The sequence below is a fragment of the Sinocyclocheilus rhinocerous genome, unplaced genomic scaffold, assembly GCF_001515625.1.
Source record: "Sinocyclocheilus rhinocerous isolate Xijiao unplaced genomic scaffold, SAMN03320098_v1.1 scaffold2835, whole genome shotgun sequence".
Lineage (NCBI taxonomy): Eukaryota > Metazoa > Chordata > Actinopteri > Cypriniformes > Cyprinidae > Sinocyclocheilus > Sinocyclocheilus rhinocerous.
This window is the reverse complement of record NW_015664204.1, coordinates 219755-228378: the sequence shown is the minus strand read 5'-3', so window position 1 is coordinate 228378 and position 8624 is coordinate 219755.

Genomic DNA, 8624 nt, shown 5'->3' with positions numbered 1-8624 from the left:
CACACACACACACACACACACACACTCACTCTCACATACATACACACACACACATTCATTGTGTTTTTATTCATTTTTTGAAGGTTTTATGAATTGAATCAATCGTGGTTGTATAATACTATGATATTTTGCACATGCAACTTAGTTTCATTGTAAATAGAAAAAAATACGCAAGATTTCATTAATTTTAACAAATGACCATCAGTACAGACGCTGCATCCAATGCTTCTGACATGTTTTCTCTCTCTGAACTCAAGAAACTCATAATTACCACTTTGTGTTGTTGATGCGCATTCAACTCGTTAATATGATCTATCCGACTTGACTTGAGCCAACAAAACACCAGCACCATATGGGTGGAAAAAGCGTCACATTTACTGTCATAAACGATGATGCATTGATTGATTGATTGATTGATTGATTGATCGGGTCCATGTGCATCAGGTGCCCGTTGAAAAGATCTACAACAAAACCCAGAGGGACAAGTCGGCCTGGGCCATCGACATGACTGACGAGAACTTCCGGTTCTGACGACCTGCCCGTGCTTCTGTGTTGATGATGTGCTGTGTGATTATTTGTGCTGTTTTGTTTTGAATCGATCTGTTGTGTGAGATGATGGCATCTCCAGTAAAGCCTCTCATACATGATCTTTCTTCTGAGCGACAGCAGCCATGATCAGCTTCAAACGCTTTAATACGGACACGCAGGAGGAGTGCAGGAGGTTTCTTTAGAGCAGGTCTTCAATATTTGATCCGCCGCTTCTGCCTGCTGGTTTTAAATGAGGGTGGAGGTGCAGATCTCGAGGGAATCTCAGACGGGACGCTCTGTTTCTGCGTGCTGATCTCACGATCGACTCCGGCGTTTCTCTTCATGTCATCAGAGAGATCGGGATCAGCCGGAGACTGCGGTGGGATTTGGGCTGGATTAGAGTTTCTCTGAGAGGAACGGCTGGGAATAATAAGGGCTCTGGGATCCGCAGGCTGCTTGCAGCAGCGTCGTGACCTGCTAATATCGCCTTCGTTACTTCAGCAAAACAGTTAGAGATCAGTGTAGTTATCAAACACATCAGAAATCAGTGGAGTCTTTTTCTCCTCTGCTGCATTTGGTTTAGAATCTTTTGGCCTAGGAATTCTGTCCTCTGATTGCATTAGATTCAGTTCCTCCCACTGTGTTTGATCAGCTCTTTGGCTTGATAAACCAGTATTTGCCCATGATATTAGATTTTTTTTCTCTATTGTTGAATCAAGACTTTAGGAGTCGCCGTGTTCTGAAGGTAACAGATGTTTCCTCGTGATGTATGATATTTATTCATAATATATTTATATGTTTGTGTGCAATCAAGAGTTGCAGCAACATCTGAAAATCATCTTCTATCTTCTCAACACGTCATCTTTCTGCTTCATCTGCTTTCCAGAGGCTTGAAGAGCACAAAAACTACCACCTTTTCAAATCAGACTCGTCTGTTGTCTACCGCTTTGGATTTGCCTGAAAAAAAATTCTATTTGTATTTTTTTTATTTTATATATTATATGTTATTGTGTGTGTGTGTGTGTGTGTGTGTGTATATATATACACACATAATCTGGCAGCTTCCCAGCTAACAAAATATGTTCTCTTAATGTTTCCCGAACGTTTCCATTAGGTTATGCAAATGTTATTTCTGAATGTTCAAAACGTCCAGTTAACTTTCTCTGGTTATGCAGATGTTACGGGAACATTCCATTGTTTGGCAAACATTATTGGAATATTGATTGATTGATTGATTGATTGATCGGGTCCATGTGCATCAGGTGCCCCTTGAAAAGATCTACAACAAAACCCAGAGGGACAAGTCGGCCTGGGCCATCGACATGACTGACGAGAACTTCCGGTTCTGACGACCTGCCCGTGCTTCTGTGTTGATGATGTGCTGTGTGATTATTTGTGCTGTTTTGTTTTGAATCGATCTGTTGTGTGGATGGCATCTGTTGAAAAGATCTACAACAAAACCCAGAGGGACAAGTCGGCCTGGGCCATCGACATGACTGACGAGAACTTCCGGTTCTGACGACCTGCCCGTGCTTCTGTGTTGATGATGTGCTGTGTGATTATTTGTGCTGTTTTGTTTTGAATCGATCTGTTGTGTGAGATGATGGCATCTCCAGTAAAGCCTCTCATACATGATCTTTCTTCTGAGCGACAGCAGCCATGATCAGCTTCAAACGCTTTAATACGGACACGCAGGAGGAGTGCAGGAGGTTTCTTTAGAGCAGGTCTTCAATATTTGATCCGCCGCTTCTGCCTGCTGGTTTTAAATGAGGGTGGAGGTGCAGATCTCGAGGGAATCTCAGACGGGACGCTCTGTTTCTGCGTGCTGATCTCACGATCGACTCCGGCGTTTCTCTTCATGTCATCAGAGAGATCGGGATCAGCCGGAGACTGCGGTGGGATTTGGGCTGGATTAGAGTTTCTCTGAGAGGAACGGCTGGGAATAATAAGGGCTCTGGGATCCGCAGGCTGCTTGCAGCAGCGTCGTGACCTGCTAATATCGCCTTCGTTACTTCAGCAAAACAGTTAGAGATCAGTGTAGTTATCAAACACATCAGAAATCAGTGGAGTCTTTTTCTCCTCTGCTGCATTTGGTTTAGAATCTTTTGGCCTAGGAATTCTGTCCTCTGATTGCATTAGATTCAGTTCCTCCCACTGTGTTTGATCAGCTCTTTGGCTTGATAAACCAGTATTTGCCCATGATATTAGATTTTTTTTCTCTATTGTTGAATCAAGACTTTAGGAGTCGCCGTGTTCTGAAGGTAACAGATGTTTCCTCGTGATGTATGATATTTATTCATAATATATTTATATGTTTGTGTGCAATCAAGAGTTGCAGCAACATCTGAAAATCATCTTCTATCTTCTCAACACGTCATCTTTCTGCTTCATCTGCTTTCCAGAGGCTTGAAGAGCACAAAAACTACCACCTTTTCAAATCAGACTCGTCTGTTGTCTACCGCTTTGGATTTGCCTGAAAAAAAATTCTATTTGTATTTTTTTTATTTTATATATTATATGTTATTGTGTGTGTGTGTGTGTGTGTGTGTGTATATATATACACACATAATCTGGCAGCTTCCCAGCTAACAAAATATGTTCTCTTAATGTTTCCCGAACGTTTCCATTAGGTTATGCAAATGTTATTTCTGAATGTTCAAAACGTCCAGTTAACTTTCTCTGGTTATGCAGATGTTACGGGAACATTCCATTGTTTGGCAAACATTATTGGAATGTTACATTTGAATGTTACTGGTTTCAGAACGTTCAGAGAACATTTAAAAAAAAACATTAGATGAACGTCCAACTAAAATGTTTCAGAAGTGAAGCATTCCATGAATGTGTAAGTAATGTTTTGAGAACATTACTAAAGACCAGATAACTGTTATTAACGTTACCGGAAGAACGGTTACTTTGAGAGAATCTTGCCTGGATGTTGTGGCCGTTCAGATGTGTGATGCATCATGTTTGTTCAGTAACACATTTATATTCGTCATTCAGTGATTAGAGATGTTGCTCATGTGCCCTTTGACTCTGCAGGGGTTCAGTAACGTTACCATTAATGGTTTGTCATTACTCAGCCCACATGAACTCGTGTATTCCCCCCCGTGTCGTGACTCTTTCATGCTGGACTCTTTTGTAAACGGGCTGTATTTATGCAGCACTGCGGCAGTATTTCTCCCGTGCTGCTGGAAGCCCATCTGATGTTCAGTCGCACATCAAAGCGCTCGTCCTGAAGACTGGCAGCAAACGCTGAACAAAGTCCACTCGCTGTTGATTGGCACTTTGTTTTTCTGCTCCATACAGAGTCAACGAGGAGCTGATGAATGCAGCGGCTCTCGCTCCTCCTTCATGTGGATTCACAGACAAACACACACTGATTTATTCAGAGAACAAACACGACCGCAGTTTATGAGGAATTCTGTCTGTGACTTTATTCCCTCGACAGTTTGTGTTCCTCTGCACTTTAAATGAAACGCACTCTTAAAAATAATCAACATTAGCTGGAAACATCGTCACCCGAGATGTAGATGAGTTTGTTTCTTCATCAGGTTTGGAGAAATGTAGCACTGCATCAGTGTCTCAGCAATGGATGCTCTGCAGTGAATGGGTGCCGTCAGAATGAGAGTCCAAACAGCTGATAAAAACATCACAATAATCCACAAGTAATCCACAGCACTCCAGTCCATCAGTTAACATCTGGAGAAGACAAAAGCTGAAACTAATCCAGCATTAAGACGCTTTTAATGTCTAAAATATGAGTTCATAATCCATAATAACGTTTCCTCCAGTGAAAAAGTGCATCTGCTGTTGTTTCTCACATCAAAATCCAGCCACATATGTGTTTAGAGCTGTTTAAACGCTGCTTGATCTGTGCAGATTTCTCTCCTGATTCAGACCAGAACACTTTTTCACTGGAGGAAGCGTTATTATGGATTATGGACTCGTATTTGAGTTAAAAACGTCTTAATGCTGGATTAGTTTCAGCTTTTGTCTTCTCCAGATGTTAACTGATGGACTGGAGTGCTGTGGATTACTTGTGGATTATTGTGATGTTTTTATCAGCTGTTTGGACTCTCATTCTGACGGCACCCATTCACTGCAGAGCATCCATTGCTGAGACACTGATGCAGTATTACATTTCTACAAACCTGATGAAGAAACAAACTCATCTGGGATGACCTCAGGGCGAGCACATTTTTGGCATATTTTTGGGGAACTATGCATGGTTCTTTTAAGAACTGATCACTGAGAGATTCCTAAAGCCAAAAATGAATCTTCTATTGTACTGCCGCAAGTGTAAAAGAGTTTTAGACAGAAAAAAAAAACACCTTTCCAAGCTGATAATTAAGCTTTTTATTCCAAGATTCCAAAGGTGCCAAATTCAGCTTCTGTAGGTGTTTCTCTCCCAACATTCATCTCAAATCTAATCAAATGTTCCTCTGAAGGAAACGCTGCTTTCTCACATCAAGGACAAACAAGTCTCGTCAAATGTGTTTCTTTAGATGCACTAAGAAACGAAAAACAGATTGACCTTCTGAATGCGCTCGCGTGAAACGTGCGCAGCTTCTAGTTCTCCATCTGCCTCGACCTCTTCATCTTGCTTCTGTGTTTCTAGGCCGCTCGATTCTCTCCGCCGCTAATCAGTCTTCTCAGCTGCGGCGCAGATGATCCGAACAAGGATTTTTCCCGCTGTTTATCCTGCGGATTAGTGACTCCAGACCCATCCGAACAGAACTCATCTGTCGTCTTCAGTGATCTTACTGTGCAAATGAGGCTTCAGCTGGAGGCGTGCAGACGAATTCTCAGAGTCAAATCATTTCTCAAACTAAAACCGTTTGTGCCGCCTCCAGACGTTACATTTATGGGGAATCTGTTTAAAATGAGACGAGCGGAGCACAACTGAATTAAGCATCTCATTTGGAGACGGACGAAAGTGTGCCTTGTGAAAATAAGTGTTAGCGAAGCAGGCTCGGATTTCATCTGAGCTCGTTCTCTCGGCGGGCGTGAGAGTTTGGTTTCAGTGTCTGTCGCGTGGCAGTCTGCCATTGAATATTGAACGGCACCAAGCTGTTTCTGCTCCTTACGGAGGGATGAAATGCTGTTCTGAACGCTAAAGCAAAACTCTGGGCCTGTAGATCCAGCAGCTGCTGGTGAATCCGCGTGTGTTTACATGTGCAGTGCTGTCAGCGCAGCAGATGCTGAAACACTTACAGCTGTTGCAGTCGCTTCATCAGTGCTCTCGACTGACAGACGCAGAACACGCTAACCATGTGAGCGACAGGCTTCCGGCGTCTTTGAAGCTAAGCTGTGTTTCAGATGTGTTTTTCATGATGCTGTGTTTCAGGAGGACCAGTTAATTATCCTTTCTGGCCTAATAGCAGACACGGAGTCTAGTTTTGCTCATGCATTTATTCATCGTATCTCTCACAAAGCCACGGTCTTCCTCTGATTAAAGCAGCGCTGCTTTAGACGAAGCCCTGTTAGTTTCCAGCGTCTCGGGCGGATCTGTAAATGTTTGGGTCGGTGACCTCAGTGACCTCTGACCCCGACTGACCGCCGCTTCTAGACCTTCATACACGCACAGAATCACATCCAGCTCGTGTTTCACCCTCAGAGCTCAAGAATTTATTCATTTTTTATTGATTTGTGGAGTGAAACATGAGCTGGATATGGATTTGTGAAATTCACCCTCTAAACTACAAGCAGAAAACATGTTTAACCCTATAAATCCCACTGTGTCAGCGATGTCTAAATGATCAGACTTTGCTGTTAAACCTGTTTCACACTCGATCTCCTCCACGTCTGATTGAGAGTTTAGAGTGTTTTATCCAGTAAAAGCTCTTTTAGTGTAATTGTACAAACGTCCAGCTTCAGCTGGAGCTTCTCGTGTCAAATCTTGACTGATTTTGATCAAGTAAAGGTCAGAATAACTGCAGTAATATCTCCAGATGAACTCTTACTGGACTGAAGCAGCTCAGCTTTACTTGATTCTCCATCAATCATGTTTTAGAGTCTCAAATCTGATCCTCAGGATCTTTTGAGGAGCGTTTGTTTCCAGAAGCTTTACTTTCACTGTTCCTCAGCGGAGGAATGATCTTCACAAGCCTCCAGAACATCTCACATCTTCTGAGGAGCCTTTATTTCTTCAGCTCTCAATCACTGCATTATATGTTTGGAGCATTTACATCTCATTTTATTACTGGAGATATAGAGCCACGACTGATATTTATAGCACTTTATGTCAGTATCTGCTCTACTGTTATAAAGATCTCACTGATTTAGATCAGAATTCATCATATAAATATCAGCATCTGCTGCAAACTCATATTTAAAGTCTCTGAATAAATTGAGCTCCATATTCTCACTGTATGAGCCACAAATGCCTGATGGAACAAATATGATTCTGGACAAAAACACATGCTAACTTAAATGAGTCTAAAGGTTGAGTTCAGTTTTCCCGACTGCTGTTTAAAGAGACAGAAGTCAATGAGCAGCTGAAGGTGAACTGTCTCTTTAAGGCGTCGGATGAAAGCGAGTTCTTTACTGGCCGTGTGTGTTTCTCCTCATGATTTCGTGTTGATCCTGCAGTGTTTGAGCTCCTGCAGACGTGTGGAGTGTTTGCTGTTTTCCTCACTCATCTCAACACGTATATTTCGGTCTTGTCAAATGCGCTCAGGTTCCCTGCGGACGCCCACTCAAGATGAGAGCGCGAGAGAGAGGAGCGTCTGAGAATCTCAGGCTGATCTGGAGCCTGGATGAGAAATCATCAGCTAAATGACAAATAACCAAATAAAGCCACACCTGAGCCGCTTCAGCAAAACAAATCGCCCTCATCATCGCGATCTACAGCAAGCAGGCGCGCATGAATTAAAGATGAGTTCTCCGGCAGTAATTGAACACTCTGGCAGGCCATCACAGCGTTCCTTAATATCGAGCCTTTGAAGCACAATTACAGTAAACAGCTCTCAGTCTGAAGGCTCCTGATACTACAGTAAACGCTGCTGATGAAGATTCATCCTCCTCCTCCTCTGTCGCTTCGTTTTTTTGACCGTGCATTGAAAAAAATGGCATTGAAACACTCAAAAATTGCTAGTACTTTTCACAAATAATGATATAAAATTCTAAAAATAATTGCAAATAAACGGCAAGTAAAACACTGAATTAAAGATTGTAGTAAAAATAGTACTATTTTCTTGTTTAACGTGCCACCAATACAATAATTCTTGTATTTACAACTTATTATTACTATTTATTATGACATGTTATAGTACACTGGAAGAAGAAATTGTAGTGTAGAAACAATGTTCACTCAGAAATTACTAAAATTTCACAATTAAATACAGAGAAACGGCAACTTTAACATGGAGTTTTGAAGTAGAAAGACTGAAATAGTATCTTTGAAACATCATTTTTAGTGCATCATTGATATGCTTTCTGTATTTATGCTTTTCAATATTTACCCAGCTAACAGGGAAGGACGAGGTTCTCTCAAAGTTATGAACAAACGTTCTTCCAGCAACATTAATAGAATGTTTGTTCAACGTTATCTGGACTTTAACAATGTTCTCAGAACGTTAGCACTAAAACATTATTTATTTGTTGTTTATGGAATGTTTTTTCTATAACAGTTTTGTTCTTGTTTCAGAACGTTCCCATAACATTTTCATAACAATTAAGTTAATTAGTTAATTAGCAAAACGTTCTCAGAACAGTTCAGAGACAGCCAGCGGTACAGTTTCATCATGTAGAGAAGTGCATGATATTCAACAGTGAGCTCAGACTCTAATGACGGGCTGTGTGTTAAACTGCTTTGAAGAGTTTCTGACACACGAGTCGCCTAATTGTTTCAAGAGTTGCATGTCATTAAAATGAAATACAAGAGAAGAGTAAAAAATTCATAAGATCTGAAAAAAGCTTACAGTCAGAATAGAATCATGTCTTAATTTATGAGTCAAACTTCTGCGCTGTAAATGTCATAATGTGAAACTTATAATCACAAACACACACCTGCTCTTATGTACCTGCGCTGATCACGACACACTCACTCACTCACTCACACACACACTCTCTCTCTCTCTCACACACACACACAC